The 26,162-nt window shown below is 45.9% G+C and overlaps 1 protein-coding gene across 10 annotated transcripts in view; it reads left to right on the top strand.

Moving 5' to 3' along the window:
• Positions 1-26,162, top strand: part of MEF2A (myocyte enhancer factor 2A) — a 707,982-nt gene that overhangs the window by 225,452 nt on the left and 456,368 nt on the right. The gene's annotated exons all lie outside the window — the stretch shown is intronic.

Consider the following 26,162-nt stretch of genomic DNA (forward strand, 5'->3'; position numbering starts at 1 on the left):
TACTGATAAAAAACCAATGAAATTCCCCCGTTATAGTTAGTGCAGGCAACTATAACTCACGCGACCGCAATCCTCTGCTGATGCTAATACTGTATTTAGACACTTATTTGCCCATGTCTTCTTCCATACATTTTTAGCTATACATATATTACAAATATTTTTTTTTCATAAAGACACATATGTCATCAGCAGAAGATTGCGGTCGCGTGAGTTATAGTTGCCTGCACTAACTATAACGGGGGAATTTCATTGGTTTTTTATCAGTAAAATTTCCGCTAACTATAACATGTGTGAAACCTATGGTTTTTTCAGTGAATTTGCAAGGTTTTTTAAATGCTAATTCCTAACTATAACGTGTGTGAAACCTATGGTTTTTTCAGTGAATTTGTACGGTTTTTTAAATGCTAAGTTACTTTACGCCATTCTTGGCGTGCGCGCCCACTTAACGCAGTTCGTTCCGTGCGGGCACGGTGCGCTTCGCGCACCGTGCGCGCACAGTAAGCACGCGGTGCGCTTCGCGCACCGCGCGCCCACTTAACGCAGTTAGTGCCGTGCACGCACGGTGGGCACGCGGTGCGCTACGCGCACCGCGTGCCCATGTTACGCTAGATGGGCCATGTACGCACCGTGCGCACATGGAGGACATATGATGCACTTCGTTTTGAAAGGTAATATTTTAATTTTTCGTAATTTTTATAAGCCATGCACAAATGGTTCCCTTCGGGCACCATTTGCACACGGGGTGAACAGAGTGTGGATAATTTTTTTTTAATTTTTTTTTTTTTTAAATATTATAGTTTATCTCATCGGTTATAAGCCATGCACAATTGGTGGACTCCGGCCACCAATTGCACACGGGGTGGGGAGAGTGTGGATAATTTTGTTTTTTATATCATTTTTTACCGTACGCGTACGGTAAGCGTAATCGGCGAGATTAGCGAAAAAAAAAAATTCCGTTTTGGGCCTTGGGGGATCTTTGGGGACTCCCTCAACATGGCTATGTGTGTGGGAGCTGTCTAAACAGCCCCTTTACATGTTTTTGTGCTTTGTATTTTCATCATCACTCTCAGTGCGAGAGAGAAAATGGCGGCCGCCGCTTCCTGGTTTCGGCCGATTCGAATGTTTACTAAGATCTAAGAGCCAATCAGAATCGCGCTCGCGCACGCCACTGTACGCGTACGGTAAGCGTACCGTAAGCGCACCGTAAGCTGGCTCAGATATATATATTGATTTAAAGGCTATTTTCTCAGAATCTACTGAACAGATTTACACCAAACCTACAAAAGGCACTGTAGGAAGGTGGATATCTGACTATGGTTACCCCCAACTTTTTGCCTAGTGTCTAGCTGGTTTTTCGACTTAGTTGGCCTGAGATCCTGCCATTCAGGGTCTCAGGCTGTCTGCTCTCTCTGTAAAATGGACTCCATGTACCCTAGGTACATAATCAATTGGTAAGGATCACCTTATTGGACCCTGTACAGTGTACCCTAGGTACCCAGGGCATAGGTGTACCCTAGGCCTCCCAGGGGCTGCAGCATGTATTATGCCACCCCTGGTCTGGCCTTCCAATCAGACACAACTGGCTGATCACTCAGCTGGGGCAAGGTCGTGTAATCACCCCTTGCTTAGGTGTAGTATTCCTATACCTACCTTATATATAGACACATGTGTACCTATCAGTCCCTCCTATGGCAGGCCTTAACAATCCTGGAGGCAGAGTGCTTGGTAACATGTGAGATGGTGCTCTAGCATGAGCTGAGCCTGTCTGCAGCTTTCGGAACCATGTCCTTATAGCTGTTCTATGATATAGCCTACCATATACTCTTAAAGTGCCTTATAATCTTAAACGGTTATGGTAACTATGGTTTGGCTTTATCAAAACATGTCGTGTAAGGTGTCTAACACTTTGGAATAATACCCCCATACCATTTCTGGTGATGAGGATATTATTCCTCCCTTCTAGAGGGAGAGACATGTTAAAATCCTACTTTGCTGTTTATCTCTAACCAAAGCCTCAGCATCACAAAATGGATGCTGCTGCCACAGACACAAGTCTGACCTCCTGCTGCTGGGAGTGATCCCAGCCAGGGAGGCCTGGACAATAGGTTTCCTGCTTGGGGAGGTGCTAGCACCTCCCCAGACAGCCTTTAGTGTATTGGGGCAGGGTGGGCTGAAAGGAATGAGACATGCCTGGGGCACACAAGGTGTTCCTTGCATAGTCCAGTTCAAACCGGCGCTGGGGCACTCCAGCCCCAGCTCTGGCGCGAAACTGGACAAAGGGAAGTGGGTGTAACCACCCCCTCCCAGGTCCCACCCATAAGGCGTGACCTAGCAGGTATCCCAGCCCCCCAGATTAGTATAAGAGTGGGAGTTGGGCCTCAAGACTGTAGATTATCCTGAACCTGCAAAACTGAACAGAAACTCTGGACCTTCGACATTCGACGAAAGAAGAAGACTGAAGAATCTCCCTTGTAGCCAAGGAGTGGCTACCCTGTGCAAACAGGCACCATCAAGAGACTACCCTTTGCTTTGCGACCGTTCTACGAGGAACCGACTGCAGAGCCCGACCAGAGCCTTGACTTCCAGACTTCTCCGACCCTCATCCACATCTGCAGCAGAGCTGAGATCCGTGGAGGCGACGAGCGACGTGGGACCGGCTACCTGGGAAAAGTGGCTAGTAACTTACAGCGCAGCTTCTGAGGTACCCTCGAAGTTGTGCACCGGGGATTGAGAAGCCCCAACCCCAAGCACCATCTGCACCGAAGATCAGCCCCCACACTCCACGAGTCCTGCGTGGGGCCCTTCAGCATTTTCCTGCTTGCCGCGTCGGTCCGGTTGCTTGCCCGCTGGCTAGTGGCCTTTGTGACGACGCTCCCTGAAATCTTCTGCGCTGGTTTGGCTCCTCCAGACTGGCTCCCGCTTCTCTGCAAAGAAGAAGCACCCCAGACCTTCCTGGTCTGCACCAGAAGCAAGTCCCTTGTTCTTCGTGGGTTCCGCTTGCCAAGGCTTGGTGAGTCCTAGTCCAACTTCGCCGCCGCCGACAGCAAGAGCCTTCGTGGGACAGCTCGCCTCCTGGTCCTGGTCGTCCTCGACGCTTCCTGGTCCTCCTGGCTGCAGCGACAAGCTTCACCTTCACCTGCAACTCTTCACGACATCGCCTGGTTCCTTCCTGGTTCCACGTGGTCACTGGCTAGTGACCTTGACTCTGTCCTTTCTGCTTGCAGGTTTCTTCTCTTCTTGATCCCAGCCTTGGGATCCACCGGACACTCTCCCCTGACTGCCTGTCAGCATCTTTCTTCAGGCATCCATAGGAGTCGACGACGAAAACGACGCATCTTCACCCCTATGCACCCGCAGCCTGTGGGCTAGGTAACTTGGGTACTCCGGTGCTCATCAGGATAGTGACTATCCTAGTGTCTAGTTTTCAAGTCTCAACTTCCTAGCTACTCCGGAAGTGTCCTAAATCTATCTATTTCTAAACTGTAACATTGCTATTGACTTTTACGCATTACGCGTGAGTGTTTCCACTCTGCACACGAATCCCGTGGGCCTCCCACTTCCTAACTAACGCTAGTGTAGTGTAGCCCCAGCGATTCCCTAGGCCTAGGCCTATTCTATTTCCGTGACAGTGGTTCTTATACCACTAACTTAGTATATGGTTTGCGTGGCCCCTAGGGCCTAACTGTATTACTTACCTGTGTGACTTACTGTATGCTTAAATAAGACTGTGTTGTACTTACCTCTAATCTCATAAAGAGTGCTGAGGGTTTGCTTAGAATAAATACACTTTATTTTATATATATATATCTGTTGTGGTGTCCTTTCATTTGGTATTCAAGGGATTATATATGGTATCACAGCTGGCTTCACATGCCATTCAGAGTTTAGCCTAAGACTGCTCTTGTCCATGCTACCACTAGGATAGCTGGTCTATAAGGTTGACTTTACAACCAATCACCATAAGGGTATTTGGACTGATATAAGGTGTACACTATAACTAGTGACATCATACATCAGGCCAACTTCTCACAGGCACTTCCTTGACCTGAGGACTACCTCTCTGCCAAATTTCAAGTAATTCTGTTCAGCCGTTCGGGCTGTAGCCCTGTCTAAAGGTCCTATGGAAAAATGCATGGGAAAAACGCGTTTTGGGACCCCCCCTTTTATCTCAGCCCCCGCTTGACGAATCCCCCCCCCGAGACTTTCATCTAGGAGCGGAGCGTAGCGCCCCACCTATTTTGAAAAATTCGCGAGGATTCGTCGACCGGCGCCAAAGTTATTCAAAATAGAATGTTGCGGATTTCCTATGGAAACGTGGTCCTAACTATAACTACCTACTGGCGACCGCCAGTAGGTAAAATATATATATATATATATATATATATATATATATATATATATATATATATATATATATAATCTCTCCATATATATCTCCTGTAGCAAAAATTGTCCAAGTGACAGTGGGAGCACTTCTCACAGCTGGTGCCCACGTCAAGACCAGGACAGGGTCTTGCGAAATTTGTTTACTCAAAGAGAAAGGAGCGCGGCACACCTCTTGATGATTTAAGGTTGTTTATTCAGTAATACACTACCGTGATCAGGAACTATGGTTCGAAACGCGTAGGGAAGCTTGTTACGAACTGAATAAACAACCTTAAATCATCAAGAGGTGTGCCGCGCTGTTTGAGTAAACATATATATTTATATATATATATATATATATACTCTATATACTCTATATACTCTATATACTCTATATCTCTAGATTTGCACTTCAACTTTCTGGCTTATGCCTTCCTCGGGTAGTGCAAGATTGTTTGCTCAATGACTGCACAGCTAACACCGCTGGATTTTCATAAAGCATTATGAGTAAATATTTTATTTGTAATGAGCGTATTCCTGAGAGATCTTCAGATATGCAGTAACCAGATGGTATTATCAGTCTACCTGGATGCAATGATATCTATCTATCTAGATAGGAGTGGGTCAGCAACCTGTTCTCAATCAACAAACTGGTCCAAGCACGCTCAGGTTCTTTTCAGTGGTTTAATGCGGCTTAAGGTAACATGTTTCGACCGTACCTACAGTCTTCACAACAATGACCCTTCGCCATTTTGTACCTTTAATACTTCCCCAAACATTTAAAGTGACTGCACATTTTCTGCTCGCGGTGTGCAGAAAAATAAAGTATTTCAATGACCAATTAACACTCAAATAAAACTCCTCATTGTTTTACAAATCTACTTATTGTGAATCACATGTGTTTTAAAACCCTGAGCCTAAATAGATGCACAAATAAACATACTCTATTAATAAGAAAACTGTGTTTGAATCCCATTCATACCCTGTGTGTCTGAATCCTCTGAAGCAGGATCGAGTACTTCAGAAGAATTGGTAGTGCTTAAGCATCGATTTACAGTGACTCAATTTTCTTTGGTAGCCCCAAATAGCATTACAATTACTCACGGGATTGGAACATCAAATTAATCACAAATCGCCTGCACGTTATTGTTGCCATGATTTGGTCCTCTATATAAAGTTCATAGTGAAATTACAATCCTCCCCCATTGGTTTCTACTGATTAATACTAAAGATGCATTACATTAAGAGCAAGTGCTCTAATTCCATGAAGCCCTTCAGATCAAATATAGCAACCTCTCATTGGATTGAATGTCTGACAACAGCAACCATAGTTTCACCACACACTCTGTGTTGTAAATATGTAAAAATGAATACAGGATAACTGTAGAATTAACATTTTCTGTTTTTAATAACCAATTCAACCCTCCGTTTTTGATGTTCTTGCGGACACTTAGTTGCAATGCCTGACTAAATGCATGAGCTCTAAACTCTGAATAAAGTACAGGGTGCATTCTTGTTCATACTAAAGTGCTGCGTGCAGAAATGTCTTTGACCATCAGTATATCAATAGCCAGCCCATCTTCTAAGAAAGTGCCATGTGCTTCTTTCAAGTATTCTGTATAAAAAAAGGACAAGTGCCCCAAAGTGCAATATGCTTGTCCGTTCCTTTTGCCCCTTCTTCAGACTCTATTTCATATTATAAAGTGCAAGGTGCCCATAATTAAAACGTTATCTCCATCATTTTACAAATTCTTCCACAGATTGGCTTACAGTCTCGTTTCAATATATATGATTATGCAACTATAAATGTACATGCAGGTCGTCTTCGATGTTGAGACCTGTTGGGGCCTTCGTCTTAAATCTTAGAATGTGTTTCGATTCCAACTGTCTCAGGCACCTTTCCCTGTTTCCTCCCCTAATACGGACTGGTACCTGATCTATGGCAAAATACTTCAAATTCTCCAAGTTACTGTCATGTGCTTGTTCAAAGTGTCTTGCCACTGGGTAAGAGGAGTCTTTGTTGACAATCACCCTTATATATTGCAATACTGTCAAGTGGACACTTAAAATTGTACTGCCTATTTACATCTTTTGGCAAGTACACCTTAAAACATTTACTACATGATCACATTTGCAGTGTAATGGATGTCAAATTGTCCACTGTTGATTTGTCAGAGGTATTGGCAATTGTATAATGTTCACTCCATATTTACATGCTTTGCAGCTATGACACCTTGTGAAACCTCCTCTCCCACGATCTACCTACCCTCATCTCTGGCCCCCAAGTCATCCCTCATTGATCTTGCCCTATGAAATGTCATCAAGGGTGTTTTGCTTATTTTCTGGCCAATGATTGGGTCATTTCGCAACAAATACCAATTGTTTTGAAAAATCTGTTCCACTGTCTTGTGTTCAGTAATAAATCTGATAAATCTCCATTTTTATTCAGAGTTATCCTGCACCTACTCAGTGAACAACAGCTTGTCTTTGTCTGCAATTTGATTTGACTCTGGCTTCCTTCAGTACTTTCTTACTGTATCCCTTCGCTGCAAATCTCTGCTCTAGTTCTCGTTGTGCGACCTCTGATTGTGTGCCTGCTTTACAATTTCTCCGCATTCTTAGATTCTCTACATAGGGAATACTATATTTTAAGTTGTTCAGGTGGAAACTGTGAGCATGCAAAGCAGTGTTCCCTGCGACCCTTGACCTCTGGGTAGGCCGCCCCCCCCATCTGCACAGCGCCACCTGTGTGTCCAGCTCCCTGCTGCTGTTGAATCTGAGGCCCTCATCCACACGCAGGCTTCCACCTGCACCTCATCCCTGGTGGCCAGTGGTAGGCCGTAAGTAGGTTCTTGTCGTTGTGAGCATCACTGTTACTGTCTTGTCCCTCTGTATTTGTGCCCCCACTGTTCTCCACTGTTTTGCCCTTCCGTTCTGTGCCCCCACTGCAGCTTACTGTCCTAGTTCCGTGCCCCCACTGTTTTCCACTGTTTTTGCCCTTCCATTCTGTACCTCCACTGCTGCTTACTGTTTTCCACTGTTTTTGCCCTTCCGTTCTGTGCCCCCACTGCTGTGCACTGTTTTTCGTTCTGTGCCCCTTATGATTTCTGTACCCCTTTGCCCTCCCGTTTTCCGCTGCTGTCCCCTGTGGCCCGCCCCCCCTCGCTGATCATTTGCTGCCCATGCCTCCCAGCTGCTCCTCCCTCCCACCTCCCCATATATGGCGGCCGCTGGGCGGTGAGGTGAGCGACCCTTGACCTCTGGGTAGGTCGCCCCACCATCCGCACAGCGCCACCTGTGCGTCCAGCTCCCTGCTGCTGCTGAATCTGAGACCCTCCACCCGCAGACTACCACCTGCGCCTCATCCCTGGTGGCCAGTGGTAGGTCGTAGGTAGGTTCTTGTCATTGTTAGCTTCACTGTTACTGTCTTGCCCCTCTGTATTTGTGCCCCCACTGTTCTCCACTGTTTCGGCCTTACGTTCTGTGCCCCCACTGCTGCTTACTGTCCTCGTTCTGTGCCCCCACTGTTTTCCACTGTTTTTGCCCTTCCATTCTGTGCCCCCACTGCTGTGCACTGTTTTCGTTCTGTGCCCCTTCTGATTTCTGTACCCCTTCGCCCTCCTGTTTCCTGCCGCTGTGTCCCCTGCGGCCCCGCCCCCCTCGCTGACCATTCGCTGCCTCCCGCCTCCCAGCTGCTCCTCCCTCCCACCTCCCCATAAATGGCGGCCGCTCCAAAGGCGCGCCTAAGGCAAGCCCATCTGCGCCCGTCTGTGCCTGGACCACGCAAGCGCCAGAACCCCTGGCCCCCGCATCCGCCACGAAGACCGCCTCCGATACGACGCCAGCACCCTCATCGCTCTCAACCCAGGACGGACCTCCACCTGCTTCAAAGCCACCCCGAAACGCACCCATGGTCCCTTCACCTGCTGGAACTGCAGCTTCACCTGCCTCGTAGACCTCGAGATTCCCGCCAAGAAGGACCTCAACCATCTCCGGTGCATCCTACTAAACACGCTCTCCGCACGCAAACACGCTGTCGAGCTCTGGGACCTACTCAACACCTCATCACCGGACGTCGCCTTCCTGACCGAGACCTGGATGAACGAATCCTCCGCACCCGACATCGCCATAGCCATCCCCGACGGCTACAAGATCACCCGCAGAGACCGCACCAACGGAATCAGAGGAGGAATCGCCATCGTCCACAAAGACACCATCAGGGTCTCGACCAGCACTGACGACACTCAGCACCGCCGAACACATGCACTTCCAGATCCACACGGATCCCAACACCACCGTAAGAGGCACCCTCATCTACAGACCCCCCGGACCACGACCCCAGTTCAGCGACTCCATCACCGACTTCATCAGCACGCACGCCCTGACCTCCACCGACTACATCCTCCTCGGAGACCTGAACTTTCACTTGGAGAACAACAATGACCGCAACTCCTCCACCCTGATCGACACCCTCGCCAACCTCTGACTGAAACAGCTCGTCACGACGCCGACCCACATCGCCGGACACACGCTCGACGCCATCTTCTCCTCAAGCTCCCACGTCTCCTTCAGCCACACCTCCAAACTCACCTGGACCGACCACCACTGCATCCACTTCACCTTCCGGAAACCCGCCGCACACCACCGCACCCTACAGATCCCCCGTAGATGCTGGAGCAAAGTCACCTTAGATCAACTCCAGACAAACCTCACGCTCAAGCCGCCGCCTTCGACACTGTCTGCCACCACACACTACGCACACGCCTCCACTACGCAGGGATCCGAGACAAGGCCCTGGATTGGACCACCTCCTTCCTATCTGGCAGAACCCAGAGCGTCCGCCTCCCCCCCATTCTGATCCGAAGCCTCCGAGATAATCTGCGGCGTACCCCAGGGATCTTCCCTCAGCCCGACACTGTTCAACATCTACATGGCTCCACTTGCATGCATCGCCCGACAGCACGACTGCAACATAATCTCCTATGCCGAGGACACTCAACTGATCCTCTCCCTCACCAAGGACCCCCTCACCGCCAAATCCAACCGCCGACTGGATGAAGTGCAGCCGACTTAAGCTGAACACAGACAAGATGGAGATTCTCATTCTCTGCTCCAACCCATCAGCCTGGGACGACTCCTGGTGGCCCTCGTCACTAGGGGCACCCCCGACACCAACCGACCACGCACGCAACCTGGGAGTCATCCTCGAATCAACGCTCACCATGACCAAGCAAGTCAACACAGTCTCCTCCTCCTGCTTCAACACCCTCTGCATGCTCCGCAAGATCTACAGGTGGATCCCGACAGACACGAGAAGAACTGTCTCCCAGGCCCTCGTCAGCAGCCGACTCTACTACGGAAACGTCCTCTACGCAGGAGCCCCGACTAAGCTCATCAAACGACTGCAAAGAATCCATAACGCCTCTGCACGCCTGATCCTAGACATTCCACGCCACAGCCACATCACCCCCCACCTGAAAAACCTGCTCTGGAGCCCCGTTGACAAGAGAATCTCCTTCAAACTCCTGATACACGCACATAAGGCACTCCACAAGACCAGCCCAGCCTACCTCAACAGTCGACTCTCCTTCTACGTTCCCAACCGTCACCTCCGCTGACCTCTCCCTGGCCACCGTCCCGCGCATCTGGAGAACCACCACCGGAGGCTGATCCTTCTCCCACCGTGCGGCCAAGATCTGGAACACCCTTCCCCTCAACATACGACAGACCCAAGACCTGCTGACCTTCAGGAGACGACTCAAGACCTTTGTATTTGACCAGTAGTGGCAACATCCCCCCCTCCCTCTCCCTCAGCACCTTGAGACCCTCGCGGGTAAGTAGTGCGCTTTACAAATCTTGTGATTGATTGATTTTCTGTTCTTTTCCCGAAGATTTTCGTATGCAACTTTCTCTGTTCTATATAGACAATCAGATCTTAAAACTCTACTGATTGTTGGCTTTTGTGCAAAGTGAAATGCAAATTCAGAGTATTGGTATTTATCTTTTTCACAAATTGTTCAGCTGAACTCAAGGAACCTCGCCAAATGATAAACAGGTCGTCGATATATCGTGACCACAGTATTATATTGTCTAATACTTCTTCTGAACATGTGGCGGGTAGCACCTGCTCCTCCCACCAGCCCATATGCAAATTCGCATAGTTGGGGGCGAAGCAGGTGCCCATTGCAGTCCCTCTCAACTGGCGGAACAGATCTGTGCCAAATAATTTTTATTTTATTTGTAAGGCACCAGTGAATTGTGTCTAGAATCATTTCTGTGTGTCAGTACAGAGTCAAGGGCCTAGAGCTTAAGAAATGCCTTACTGCTCTGATACCGTCATCATGGGAGATAGTCATGTAAAGTGAGGTTACATCTAATGTCATTAGAATGTAATCATCCTCCAAATCAATATCCTAGATCTTCCATTGAAATTCCCCTGTATCTTTGATATATAAAGACAGGTTTTTAAGTGACTCCTGGAGAGAGAAAAATCCACAAATTTTGACGTGTTCTCAAAAAGACTGCCAATGGCTGAAATGATGGGTCGACCAGGAGGTTTTGTTATGCTTTTATGGACCTTCGGAATCGGGAAGCACAGGTTCATTAACCTTGAGAAAACAGGAACAGGAGATATATGTATGTATATATATGTGTTTGTGTGTGTGTGTGTGTGTATATATATATATGTGTGTGTATATGTATGTGTATATATATATATATATATATATGTGTGTGTGTGTGTATATGTATGTGTGTGTGTATATATATATATATATATATATACTGAAAAGGAAAATTGAGGTAATATTTAGGTGAATGCCATTCACAACCTTAAAGTTCTGACCTAAAAAAAAAACAAATTCACCAGTTATAGTTAGCAGAGCTAACTAGAACTTCTGCCCCGCCATGTGCTGCATCTGACCTCACATATGACATCACTCATGTCCTCACTGATGACACCTCAAATGATATCCAGTGAGTCTTAGTTTTATAGTTTACTTAGTGGCAGGTAGCTGCCATATTACTTCCTAATTTTGTACAGCCTGTGTCCATCTAATTGATGTAAGAGTTAACAAAACGCGTGTTTCTAATGCATCATAGGTGTGTAGAGGTATTTAACAGGTTGTAAATATTTGTATTGAAGAGTAGCACTGTGTACTGATGACAGTTGACGACTTGCCTAGTGTGACCCACACAAGTTTTTTGTTGTACTGAAAAAGTTTCCAGCAGGGCAAAGATCTTATGTAGTAGATACTAAGTATTGTAAGCAGCCTTGAGTTAATGGTCATCTCAGCAATGCTATTTCTACATAACGTAGAAGACATTGTATCAGGTACTAACGTAGCTACCTGTGCTTCTTTTGCTTCAGAAGATGGGCTATCTGTTAAGTTTTCACCATAGTATAAAGCTGCAGGTATTATGATCTTTAGTACCTTCAGACATTGGGTATTTTAAGCAAATAGTGTCTTTTGACAAGTGTTGCATATTGTGTACACTATTCTTAGACGATACTTTGAAAATGCACCACAGAGTTTTATTGTCTGCAAATAGTAAACTCTCCACAGAATAAACACTGTTTACTGTACCAACTTTTCTACTTTTCAACTACTTTTCTCAATGTAGGTTCGGTCACTGTGAGGGTTTTGATGAAGATAAAAGCTGTCTGTATTGGGGGATTAATTTTGGAATAGACGTCTAGTATCTTGAGGAACTTTGCTTTCTCTGAACAGTTGTATAAATATTGAACACAGTGTGCAATGAGTATTTCCCATATAGCTGTGGTTGATTGTTCATGTGAACTAGGCTACCCGTGAAGTGTGCGGTGTAGTTAGTGTTTCACATAACACATGCTTCCTACACTTAAGGGAGTTGTGTCTGGGATGGCATTAATGATTCTTTATTATTCTATGCTATTTTGTACTTACATTCAGGCCTCTAAAGCCATACTAGTTTATATAATGTGTACAAAAGAAGCTTGGATTATGTGATGTCATAAATAATGTCATAGAACATATTCTGAGTGATTAAAATGGAATGAGGTCATTAGCAGTGCATGGATTGGCTCAAATTATAGTTAGCTGTACCTCTTTAGCTGGTGGATTTCTGTGTTTATTTTTCTTAGTTAAAAACGTTAATGTTGTGACTGACCTACTCACCGAGCTATACCCCCACACTCCACAAGCCTTATCAGGCCCCAGGAACCTCATCACCCAGGGCTGTATTTATTTTAAAGGGCATGGGGGCCATATTATGGCCCAGGGACCACATCCTGCCAGGGCCTGCCTTTATTATAGGTGGGTGCACAAGTGCCTACCTGTAGCACCCACAGATATCACGTTTGGGGCCTTGGGGTGAGCCACAGAGTCCTTGCGACCCCAGCCAGCTACCTGCATGGTGCAGGAGCCGGCATTGCTCCCACCTGGAGGGAGCAGCTATTTATGATTTTGGCCACTGTCCTCTTGTACCCCCTGTCCTCCCACGGGGGGGGGGGGCAAGGGTGTGTCTGTCCACATTTTTCTCATGTTGCTGGCAGCCTGTCTGAGTGCTCACTCCCGTGGGATTCTGACTCCTTTGGAAGCGAGATGGCCCAAGGGAGGAAAAATAGCTGCCTGGGTCAATCAGAACGCTCGGTTTTTAAATTGTTTCCCCCCACTAGACTCTTGCGGACCCAACCATCCTGATATACAAATATTTTTGTACCTTAATTTTTCAAAAACTACTGAATGGGTTTGCACCAAACCACAAAGAGCACAATCTGTGTAGAAAGATCTAGCTTTCTGCCAATTTGGTGTAATTCCGTTGAACAGGTTTTGTGGTTGTGCTTCTTAAAGAAATCAATGGAAAATGAATGGGTATTTTGCGTTATGGGACCCCCCTTTTTTTCTCGACCTCCATTTGTTGGGCCATTCCCGTTTGTCTTTCGCCCACTACAAGTTATGGAGCAATATGTCCGTCCACTTAAGCATTGGCTAGCTTCGCTGGTAGTGAGTGACAGCATTCTACTCTTTCACTTACTGCACGTCTTCACAAACTAGATCCATAGACTTACAGGGCTTGCTATGGCAAAGTGTGCTTTGTGAGACCCCAAAAATATATATTTTTTTAACCCCTGTTTTTTTTTGTATATTGGTGTGGGCCCGGAAGTGCCTCAAATACATTTTACAAAAACAATGACAAAACAATCACTGACAAAACTGAAAGGCTGGCAGTTGATGCCACATCTATTGGACCAAGAACTGAGTACTATTAGAAGCTGAGAGCAGTAGTAGTTCACTTGCTTGAAAACCCAAGGGTTGAAATGTAATACTTCTTTTGGTAGTGGTGAGAGCGAGCTATTAGAGGTACGTCAGTTGTCCCTATATTCACCTACTTCTGTCTTTGTTCTGTCCCTATTCGTGGGGTTTTCTTGCATCTCATCTTTCAAGAGGCTTCTCATGACCGTTTCTCCTTTTCCCTAGCGACAGAAGTATAAACGCACGCCGTTTTAACTCGATTTCTTCCTCCTAGAAGCTGCCTGCTTGTTATTTGACGGTTTTTTTTCAGTGCTTTATCACTGTATGTGCTTGTGGCTCTAAACATTCTTTTTTCGAGCTGACATCTCGTAAATAGTACACAGTTGAGTCTACAGCAAAACCAAGAGACACCTGGGTCGAACATCAAAGTTAAAGCAGCAGGTGCAGCCGCAAAGGGAAATTCCAAACGGTGCAGGTTGCAAATCGTCAATCTAGTAGGTACCATATTCAGTGTGCTCAACAGATGTAGTAAACAGACATTCTGTTAACATCCAGGAAAGCACAGAGTGTTTCAAAATACCGGACGGATCTCTAAGCCGAAACAGTATTTCCTTATCACTCTCGTCTGCAGTGTCTTAAAAGCCAACAGCTGGCTCAACACTGTTGCCATGCACGTCTGTGTGCAGATCTTACGCTTTCATTTGGGGTGAAGCTATTTGTCTCTCCTTGCCTGCTCTTGGTCTCGTTGACAAGTGCCTGTTAGCTCTTGGTGCCCTCCTACCAGATAATAGCTCCACCTGGTCTTGCTTGGGTCGTATTGAAGAGATGTTGCAGGTCCATCACATTTCTGCTGCACCTTTATGCACGTGCTTACCCATAGAATTATGAGAAATTAATCACAAACTATATTTGGTTTGAGTAAAATGCTGACAAGCATTGCTACATGACTTCTACAATACATTGGTAATCAGTATAACAAAGTATGCTCTTGACACACTTAAAAATTGACCCTCTTCCTCATATGCCTGATGACATGTGCCAAATTGTCCTTTGTATATCTGTGCAGATGGCTTCTTGCATACTTTGTGACATTAATCCATGGCTTCTCCGGTCAGATGATTCGTTTGGCATACTTGACGGATGCCCATTTGGTTCTCTTTGACAGATGGCACCTAGGTACCTGAGCTGACTGAACGTCTTGTCACCTACACCACATGCCCCTTGGTTATTTCGGCAAATAAGTTGTAGATTCCGTGTTTTGGAATTGCAATATTGTTTTCCCTTACTACCTACCTGAGGAACTATGCCAGATGGCTTTTTAGACTCCACTGCCAAATGGCCTCTTCAAGCTTCTGCGATGTAAGGCAACTTGTCTAGTCTTTGCTACCCTTTTTAAATACAGGAACTAGTTTTTGTTGGAGACTATTGCTGCCTGCAACAGGCATGATGGAGTAATGTCTTATAATCATGTGCTCTCAATTTACCCGGTTTGTGGAGAACGAAGTAGAAGGCAGTGTTAAGTGTATGTTCTCTTTAGACTGTCAACTTTGCAGCCTTGTGTTACATCCACTACCGTGCCTGGCTGTGTTTATTTGGGTGGCATGAATGTAGTTTTTGCGCGTTTTCCAGTTGGAAATTTGGTTTCACCTAAAGGCTTTAACGGACCTGAACATGTTGTTGCATCTGCCTTGAGCATCAAGTACTTCATCTTAATTTACATTGTATTGCAGCATTTATGTATCAACTCATACACGTGGCGAGGCTGCAGAGTGCTCCGCTGAACGTAATTTCATGGGTGCTTTTTACGTAGTGCATCTTTTAAGGGTGTTTGCTGTATGTCCTGTGGCTGAGATAATGGTTGATGTGCTAAACACGATGCAACGCGAAGCATGTTGTATTGTGGAGAGTGTTGTGCATCCACATATATCTACTTATCAATTTGTGTGGTTCATAATATGTATCTTGTTGTTATAATGGTGGGACGAGCCATGTTTTTAATGCTTTCTGGACTTAAAGGTGATTGTCAATTCTATGTCAGGACCGGAGGTGAGAATTAGCATAATCCTCGCCTCCGAGTCCTTAATAGAATTAAAACTTTCCGTTATGATAGCTAGGAAATTTTTCATTCTTATTGGACCGTGCATTGAGTTACAAAGTTTGGCTGACTGGCTGGGAAAAGAGCTTAAGTCAGTTTGTCTATTTGGAGGGAGGCACCATAAGTAGTATAGCTAGCCTAGAGTGCAGTGTTCTTTTTTGATTATACGCGAGGAGTGTTAGCTGAAGAAGGATTGTCCCGTCCCATGGATAGCTCTGTGAAGTATGTACATCGATTTCTACCTGATCCTTTTAGCTGTTTGGGAGCCAGTGAAGGGAAATGAGAAGACTTGAAATGGGTTTGAATCGGTAGGTTGCGAAGCTGACTGACTGCTGCTTTTTGTGTTTTCTGAAGTTTGTGTAGTATTAGATGAGGAGCTTAATGGTATTTTCCTGTGTATGTACTAGATAGAGGCTCATGATCATTACTAAATGCATCTCTTGAGCTGAGTTTGGTGGCGGGCTGGATTCAGTGATTTGTCTATTTTCCACATGCAAGTATACTTGTTTTGCGGCATAGTCAGAACTGAAATAAGTGTAATACAGAACACTGTGTAAAGACTGAGAGGAAGGGTTCTAGGGAGAGGTGCACACTGAAAAGAAATGTATTAGTATGTACAAAGCGTCTGCACCTTTATTTGCTGTAAGATGACACATGCTGTTAATCGCTTTGCAACGTTCTGGTGCTGTTCCTGTTATTTTAACAGGTTAACAATTGGCAGGTGAGAGGGAGATGTTCCTTGTGCTTGTCAACACATAACTGAAATATTCCAAGCCTTTAATCACACCTTTCTCTGCCTTGCGCAATCCCCTCTAAATACAGAAATTCTGAGAATAGAATGTGGGTGTACACTGACTGAGATGCTGTAGAAGTATGCTCACTGTTAGATGCGCAATACTGATCTCAAGTCAATGAACGACTCACCTTCTGTGTTTGTAAGGATCCGTTCTCCTTTTTAGGTGTCCTTCAGGTCTCATTTTTGTGAAAGCACACTTGTGGACCATAGTCAAAAACGTAGTGAGCTTTGTGCCAGCCCATTACTTACCATTGTTATTTTTGTCACTCCTATTTGCTTTCTTATTATGTGGCCTTGATTCTTCTCTTCTGCTTGTCCCTCTCCTGGAGCTTAGCTTCTTTACCATTCTTTTGATTAAATAACGTATCCTTTCACTACTCTCATTCAGGCAACGACTTTTTTTCCATTTGCTATCTGCCTCTCATGTGAGTGCGTGTGTTTTTGCTCCTCTCTGCACATTTTCTTTTTTTGTTGCACTGCCCCCCTACAACATCCACTTCTAAACCACCCCACGTGCTCAATGTTTATCCCTCTTCTATGCATTCCTTCCCAAACCTAAGCTTTAAAATATATATATATATATATATATCCCCCCCCCCCCCCCCAGCCAAGCTCATTAGTTGCACCCCTGCCCACTCCCTGTTGCTTCCCTGACATGCTCCTCTATTGCTTTCTCACTCTCCTTAAAATATATATTTTTTTTAACTCCTTCGACGCGCATGACGGAGCGGTTCCGTCATGCACGTCGGTTGCGCTGTGCGCATGACGGAACCGTTCCGTCATGGCCCCGCCCGCGCACGGATTCTTCAGCGTGGCGCAGAAATCTGCGCCGCGCTGAAGGGGTTAATGTGGGAGGGCCCATCAGCTGCCAATTGCAGCTGATCCAGGCTCTTAAAGAAAAAAAAATTAAAAAATACAAAAAGCCTTTCAGGGATGTAAAAAAATTCCTTTTTTTAGGTTGAGCCTAGAGCCAGCGCGCATGTGCTGTTCTGCGAGACTTGCAGTGGTGTAGGGAGTAGAAGCCCCGCCCACTCTACTCTCATATTTGCCATTGGCTTGTGTCATTGTCCGTCCTAAATTCTGGCTTCTGATTCGTACATAGGCTTGTTAGTCCCTCCTTAGAACCGCCTCTTCTTCATTTGTCACCTCCCATGGCGATTGGCTTTTAGTTCGGTTGTTACATGGTACCTGTTACTTAGTCTTTAGGCACTGTTTTCTTTATCCAGTTTCTTACTGCAGGCACAATGTGCTCTGGTGCCTTATTTACAACCCCGCCCTTCCTCCCATTTTCCATGCCTTCTTTACCCCTCCCTCTCGTTGTGCCTTTTTTAACACTCCCCGCTCTCCCTCCAGTTGTCTGTGCCTTCTTTACACACGCCCTCTTCAGGCAGACAGGAAGCGGCAGACTCTGGGATGGCACTGTGTAGTCAGACTCCCCTGTTGGTGACTATCGGCACCATCGCCTTCCTGTACCTGGGTGTGTTGAGGCGCCACGAGCTAGGTAACTTAATTCTCCGTGTCCGCCAACTGCCTGCTACTAGTCCTCCAGTCTTGCTACAATGCAGGTGGATGCTAGACGGAAGTAGACAGCAGAAGCTGCATTAGACGTGTCATATTCCACGTTTCAGCTTTGGAGATCTGTATTTGTGTTTTTTATTTAAACGTCCTTACCCCTTTAAAAAAACAGGTGTGGTACCTTCCAGTATTAGAAAGATTTTCTAAAGTATCCCACTAAAATACACTAGACTAAAACATAGTTTTCACTTCTTCCCTAAACAATACATCCTGCAGGGCCTGCATCGCAGACTACAGAGCTTTTAATCTGTCATAGTTCAAATCCGCGCCAAACGAATATTAAGACTCTCAATCGATTTATACTAATAGATCTGCATACTTAATTTCCAACGCTGTTGTGCAAAACAAGATTTTGTTTTTAAATAAGAGGTGCATGTCAAATGGGAGACGCGCCTCAATATCTATTAATTTTGAGGTCACTGTAGCTGGAGTGTGGTATATCAGAATCAAGATAATAAACTGCTGGTCAAGCTCTTTATGTGGGCGGAGTAGCATCGTTGTTTGGAATGCGCGGAACCATAATTGTGGTTTGTTGTTCTTCAAAGAAATCGCGTGGTTTATTGAAATTACTCAAGCTACATGTTCCTCAGATTCTGATTGTGTGATGGACATGCAGCAAAAAAAAAAGCATTTGCAATGCAATAAGTCTTGCATTTGCGAGAGTTTAAGCTATTAACATTGTAAATGACAATGCCTTTTATTTATCTGTTTTAAAGACCAACACCTAAAAAAAGGCATTGTGATTTACAATGCCAATAGCTCCAACTCTCGCAAATGCGAGACTGTTTGCATTGCAAATGCTTGTCAATCGCTGCATCTGCCATCTTGAAATGATAAATAAACATTAATAAAAAGGGTACCTACATCATTCCATAGGCACACGCATGTTTGGCGCACTGACCAAAGGTTTGAAATGGATGCCAGCAGCATCATGATTCATACGAGCAAATGTGTGCTTTTGTGCCATTGCTGCTTTTTTCCTTTTTGCATAGCATCAGCAAAAAAAACCATGGCAAAAACAATAGGTGAAAAAGGCGAGGTTTATTGGCTTAGTAAATTCTAGTTGGCTGTGTCTAAAATCAGCTTTTGTTGTTGAGATCAGGCATCTCCAACCTTTTCTGTAACAAGAGCTACTTATGTTCAGTGAAAATCATCCCGAGCTACTAATATTAGTGTTATAATAGTGATGACATCAGAAAAGATGGATTGATGGCCATCCTATGCAAGGTTACCAGCAGCGACCACCTTAGTGCAGCAGACAGGCTTGCCAGAAGCAATGCTCGAAAAGCTTTGAGTTGCATGCATCTGCACGAAAAATGCATGACAGTCATAGCTCCAATGCCTGTGGCACCAATTTTATGATATTAGTATTACGTCTGCCATAAACCACATGATTTATCACTCAAATATCAGCTTTCGATATATTTTGAAAATGGAGCCATTTTTTTCTCTCATCAGCTTATGAATTCAGAATATACATAAATTAGGATTTCAAATATACAAACCAAATGTTGGTAACCATATATTAATTCAGCCAAGCAGAAGCTTCTAACTTACTAGGCTGGTATGCACACAGAAGAGCTACTTACTATTAGCTGGAAAGCTACCCGTAGCTCAGGAGCTACTTGTTAAACCCTTTGCCGCGGCAGGAATTCCGCCGCGGCGCTGGGGGGGCTTGGGGGCAGTTGCGGTGGCGCTGTGCTCGTGACGGAACCACTCCGTCACGAGTCACGGGTGAGCTGTGCTCATGACGGAGTGGTTCCGTCACGTCTCCGCCCACTGCGCTAATCGCTCGCACAGGCGGGGAATTAGCGCAGCATGACGGAACCACTCCGTCATGAGCACAGCGCACCCGTGGCTCATGACGGAGTGGTTCCGTCATGAGCGGGGAAGGGGTTAAAGAACATTTTCAAAAAGCACAGCATGTATAGACAAAGTAAGTAAATGTTGTATCTGCCTCCTTCAGACTATATTTTTCACTCGTTTTTCCAGGTTTGCCATTGCTTACATGAGCTGTCCAACACAATGGCATTTCATGAATGGGTTACATTCCCCAATTTGTGTTCCCATTGAGTTTGGTGATGGGGCTCAATTCGTACTTTTGTTAGAGTAGAGCTAGTGTGTACTCTTTAATGTATTTGCTTTGCTGACATATTAGCATTTTAATTGCTGATGTATTGCTCTTTTGTTTAGGAAGTCTCTGCTGTTCTGATGGCTTATTCTGTAGCTGAGTTTTCCGTAGTTCACCTGGAATAGTAGGTTGGGTAGACTAGTCTTAAGCTCTGTGTAGGTACAGTATTACCATTATTGCTGTTGTCAAATACGTTTTCCCAGCTTTAATCATTCTTAAGTATTGACTCCAAACTGGGCACAGTAGAGGCTACATTCCAAACAGTACAAGCATTTGCAATGCAATAGGTCTCACATTAGTTTGAGCTATTGGCATTGTAAATGACAATGCCTTTTATTTATGTGTTTTGAAAATGTGCTAGCGGTGCGTAAACTCGCACTTTGCTTCTCGAATGCAAGGACTACAAGTACAAAGTGCACATTTACACACCACTTGCAGGTTTTCAAAACACAAATAAAAGGCATTATCATAGCTCAAAGTCTTGCAAATGCGAGACCTGTTGCATTGCACTGTTGCCTCCTGAAGCTTGGGATCAGCTGTAGAGTAACAGGGGCTCAGCGCAGAAACACAACGTTTGGCTTCTGTGTAGTTCGGACAGAACCATAAGCAAAATTTGCCAAAAGCAAATCAATGAAGGAAGGGCTAAGGACATGGTGGATCAAAAAAGAGAACTCTCCAACGAATGGCACACAAGTCAACTTCAGCAATGTTACGATGCCTGAAGCGTCTCAAAGCAGCCCTGAGAGGTGACAGAGTAGAACCCTGAAATAAATGAAAGTTGGGCCTGGGGCAAAGGAATATAAATATGCAACTACAGTGCTCGAAAACTAGTTTTAAATATCGCTTCCTAGGAGCAATGCAGTCTGAACCAAGGAGAAAAAGACGATACAGATCATTAGGCGTTGTATCTTAATATCGACAGAAGCGCCGTTGTATTGTAATTGCATCTATATAGCGCTTACTACCCCTGACGAGGCGTCAAAGCGCTTTTCTGGCGAGGAGCACGCTAGTCCGTTAGCCTTCTCTACCACAATCTTGGCTCTGTGATCGAGAATGTCAGATAATTTGCTCAATCCTAGTAAACAAGAGTGCATGCCTTAATCCTGGGAGGACACAAAAGAAAAATAATCAGCTACTCCATAATTGTACAAATGAGGCAGCAAAATGGTCTTCTTTATGCCTTCTAAATTACTTTTAAATGGGTAATTAAAAATCCTATTTATAATCGTGTCTCAATATGGACACCGTCACCGCCTAGTTAATTTGTATACAGGTCTGTCACTTCCTTTTCATTTGTTGTAATCCATACCTGCACCCAAACCAGCAGATCTTTTTGCAAAGGGCAGCAGCGGATGTCTGTTTATCTGTAGATTCTGTAATTTCACTAAAATGTGTCCATTACCTCAACCTCACGTATATTGGTACAAAGCTCCCCGTAAGGGAACAACGCTACTGCTGTAAGTAGATGGCCTCCATACCCACTTCTTGCTACACCTAATGATCCATATTCAGGCCCTCTCTATTAAGTGACAGTCTAAAGTCTTTTCAAGTAATATTGCTGTGAAGGCATACAACACAACAGATGCGATTTCTTTCCACCTATGTGCTAATAAAAGGCCCGAGCAGCATACTTCGAAATATATTAAAGCAAATAACCCCATTCATTGTTGAAGCGTCGTCTGCAGATATATTACTTCTGGTCAAAAGTGTGGAAAAGAGAAGCAAGCTGAAACATGAGCACCAAAGAGTGGGACAGCTTTCATATCCGGGTCTGAGATTAGCAGTTTTTGAAACCGGCTGTGAATAAAGTACTTGCAGACAAAAGAACGAAACAATGCACAAATCTCCCATGGGCCTCTGTGTGGCGAGGGTGGGCCACTTACCTGAGCGGAACTGGCTTGCGGTTAGATGGAGCTCCCCGAAGTAAGCAGCGTGATTTTGTCCGGTATACCAGGCGCACTCCGGGAGAGCGGGTCGTGGAGAGACATGGCAGCAGCCCTTCGGGTGGTGAATACACACAGTGAAAATAAATCCAGGTAGGGCTGCCCGCCATTATAAGTAAAGACCTGCAGAAGATAACGCCATACTTAAAGGTATTTACAGACTAGTCTTCTCCAGCAGGACTACCGCACAGGCCTCCTGCTAAGCTATACCCGTTTAATAAGAGCTTAATGCGGTGTCCCTGAAGCGGGCGCCGCGCTTGGTATTAAATTAAGAAAAGAATAATAAACTGAGCGCGGTGACCCTGAAGCGGGCGCTGCGCTCCGTATTAAAGTTTGAAAATAAAAAAACAGAAAACAAAATGCAAATTAGGTTAGGATGCGCCCGCCATTACCGATGCTGACACCCCGTGCGTACTGTGTCCCTTAATGAAGTATATAGTTCAAGGAACTGGTAATGAAAGCTCCCGAGTTAGGACGCAGTAAAAGATCGAGTCCTCGTGGGCGGTAACAAATGGGTACAAGGCAGTAACAAGGAAGGACTGTAGGAGAGTAGGGTCTGCTTTCTATGTTCACCCCCACTTTTTGCTTTTGCTTTACTGGTTTTCGACTTAGATGTGGCTGTGGGCCTGCTAACCAGACCCACAGCCCTGCTGTTCTCTCTCTAAATTGATACTATGTACTTTAGGTGCATAACCCATTTGGATAGGATCACCTTATTGGCCCCTGTACAGTGTACCTTAGGTACCCAGGGCATAGGTGTATCCTAGGCCTACCAGGGGCTGCAGCATGTATTGTGCCACCCCTGGCCTGGCCTTCCATTATGACACAACTGGCTGATCACTCAGCTGGGGCAAGGTTGTGTAATCACTCCTTGCTTAGGTGTAGTATTCCTATACCTAACTTACATATAGACACATGTGTACCTATCAGCCACTCCTATGGCAGGCCTTAACAATCCTGGAGGCAGAGTGCTTGGTAACATGTGAGATGGTGCTCTAGCATGAGCTGAGCCTGTCTGCAGCTTTCGGAACCATGTCCTTATAGCTGTTCTATGATATAGCCTACCATATACTCTTAAAGTGCCTTATAATCTTAAACGGTTATGGTAACTATGGTCTGGCTTTATCAAAACATGTCGTGTAAGGTGTCTAACACTTTGGAATAATACCCCCATTCCATTTCTGGGGATGAGGATATTATCCCTCCCTTCTAGAGGGAGAAGACATGTTGTAACCTACTTACCCGGTTAAAGTTAACCAGAGCCCCAGCATCACAAAATGGATGCTGCTGCCACAGACACGAGTCTGACCTCCTGCTGCTGGGAGTGATCCCGTCAAGGGAGGCTTGGACAATAGGTTTCCTGCCTTGGGAGGTGCGAGCACCACCCCAGACAGGCCTTAGTGTATTGGGGCAGGGAGGGATGAAAAGAATGAGACATGCCTGGGGCACACAAGGTGTCCCGTGCATAGTCCAGTTCAAACCGGTGCTGGGGCACTCCAGCCCCAGTCCTGGCGCGAAACTGGACAAAGGGAAGGGGGTGTAACCACCCCCCTCCCAGGTCCCACCCATAAGGCGTGACCTAGCAGGTAACCCAGCCCCCCAGATTAGTATAAGAGTGGTAGCTGGGCCCCAGGAGATTAGATTATCCTGAACCTGCAACTTGAACAGAAACTTTGGACCTTCGACATTCGACGAAAGAAGAAGACTGAAGAATCTCCCTTGTGGCCAAGGAGTGGCTACCCTGTGCAAACAGGAACCATCAAGAGACTACTCTTTGCTTTGCTGAAGTTCTACGAGGGACCGACTGCAGAGCCCGACCAGAGCCTTGACTTCCAGACTTCTCCGACCCTGATCCACATCCACAGCCGAGCTGAGATCCGTGGAGGCGACGAGGGACGTGGGACCGGCTACCTGGGAAAAGTGGCTAGTATCTTCCAGCGCAGCTTCTGAGGCCCCCTCGAAGTTGTGCACCGTGGATTGAGAAGCCCCAACCCCAAGCACCATCTGCACCGAAGATCAGCCCCCCCACACTCCACGAGTCCTGCGTGGGGCCTTTCTGCATTTTGCTGCTTGCCGCGTCTGTCCGGTTGCTTGCCCGTTGGCTAGTGGCCTTTGTGACGACGCATCCAGAAATCTTCCCCGCTGGTTTGGCTCCTCCAGGCTGGCTCCCGCTTCCTTGCAAAAGAGAAGCACCCCAGACCTTCCTGGTCTGCACCAGAAGCAAGTCCTCCGTTCTTCGTGGGTTCCGCTTGCCAAGGCTTGGTGAGTCCTAGTCCAACTTCGACGCCACCGACAGCAAGAGCCTTCGTGGGACAGCTCGCCTCCTGGTCCTGTTCGTCCTCGACGTTCCCTGGTCCTCGTGGCTGCAGCGACAAGCTTCACCTTCACCTGCAATCTTCACGACATCGCCTGGTTCCTTCCTGGTTCCATGTGGTCACTGGCTAGTGACCTTGACTCTGTCCCTTCTGCTTGCAGGTCTCCTCTCTTCTTGATCCCAGCCTTGGGATCCACCGGACACTCTTCACTGACTGCCTGTCAGCAACTTTCCTTCAGGCATCCATAGAAGTCCACGACGAAACCCGACGCAAGTTCACACCTATGCACCCGCAGCCTGTGGGCTAGGTAACTTGGGTACTTCGGTGCTCACCAGGGTAGTGACTATCCTAGGGTCTAGTTTCCGAGTCTCGACTCTCTAGCTGCTTTAGAAGTGTCCTTAAACTGTTAATTGCTAACTACTATTTCTATCGACTTTTACGCATTACTCGTGAGTGTTTCCACTCTGCACCTGAATCCCGTGGGCCTCCCACTTCCTAACTGTTGCTAGTGTAGTGTAGCCCCAGCGATTCCCTAGGCCTATCCTATTTCCGTGACAGTGGTCCTTATACCACTTACTTAGTATATGGTTTGCGTGGCCCCTAGGGCCTAACTGTATTACTTACCTGTGTGATTTAATGTATGCTTAAATAAGACTGTGTTGTACTTACCTCTAATCTCATAAAGAGTGCTGAGGGTTTGACTAGAATAAATACACTTTATTTTATATATATATCTGTTGTGGTGTCCTTTCATTTGGTATTCAAGGGATTATATATGGTATCACAGCTGGCTTCACATGCCATTCAGAGTTTAGCCTAAGACTGCTCTTGTCCATGCTACCACTAGGATAGCTGGTCTATAAGGTTGACTTTACAACCAATCACCATAAGGGTATTTGGACTGATATAAGGTGTACACTAGAACTAGTGACATCATACATCAGGCCAACTTCTCACATTGGTGAGCAGCGGTTGGGATCTGAGCTTGCTGTTGTAATACCATTGTAATCTTGAGATACTAAATTGAAAGATCACACAGATATTGTCTAGGTACATATAACATAGATTATAATACTTAAGTCCTACTGGACTTAGTGGTTGTAGGTTGAAGGGAGTAACACACCCTGACTACAACTACTAGAGAGGTTTAGTAGATACAACTAGTGTAGGTAGGTGCACACACCACACCCTCACTAGAATCATGTCCCTGAATGGAGATCACACTGATACTCCCTCAGGAGAGGAGAATCCTAGACAGATTCCCTCTAGATATGATGCATTCACTTTCCAGGAGATGAGACAACTGTGTACCTCCAGGAGATTAAAACCGGGTTCCAACCCTACCCTTAGACAGCTAGTGGAGCTTCTGGAGGCCTATGATGCTGAAAGAGCTGCCAAGTATGGTGCCATAGCTGTAGATAAGGGTCTACCCACCACAGAGGAGTCAGATGGGGCTTCAGAGGAAGAGGTAGACGGCCAGAGCAAAGTAGGAAGACTTAGCCAGGCTAACCTAAGCTTACATGGGAGTTTGCATGGGGTCCCCCCCATACAGACCCCCAAGTGGGCTTACACAGAGAGCGAGGAGGGACAGATCCCCTTCAAGGGAATCCATCCACTCCCATATCTCTAGCATCTCTAGTGCTTCCTCTCACAGGGGAATGACTTCCCCTGAGAGAAAGGAGCATGAAGCCAGAATGAGGGAAGCTAAT

Source organism: Triturus cristatus, chromosome 3_1 (assembly GCF_964204655.1).
Source record: "Triturus cristatus chromosome 3_1, aTriCri1.1, whole genome shotgun sequence".
Classification (NCBI taxonomy): domain Eukaryota; kingdom Metazoa; phylum Chordata; class Amphibia; order Caudata; family Salamandridae; genus Triturus; species Triturus cristatus.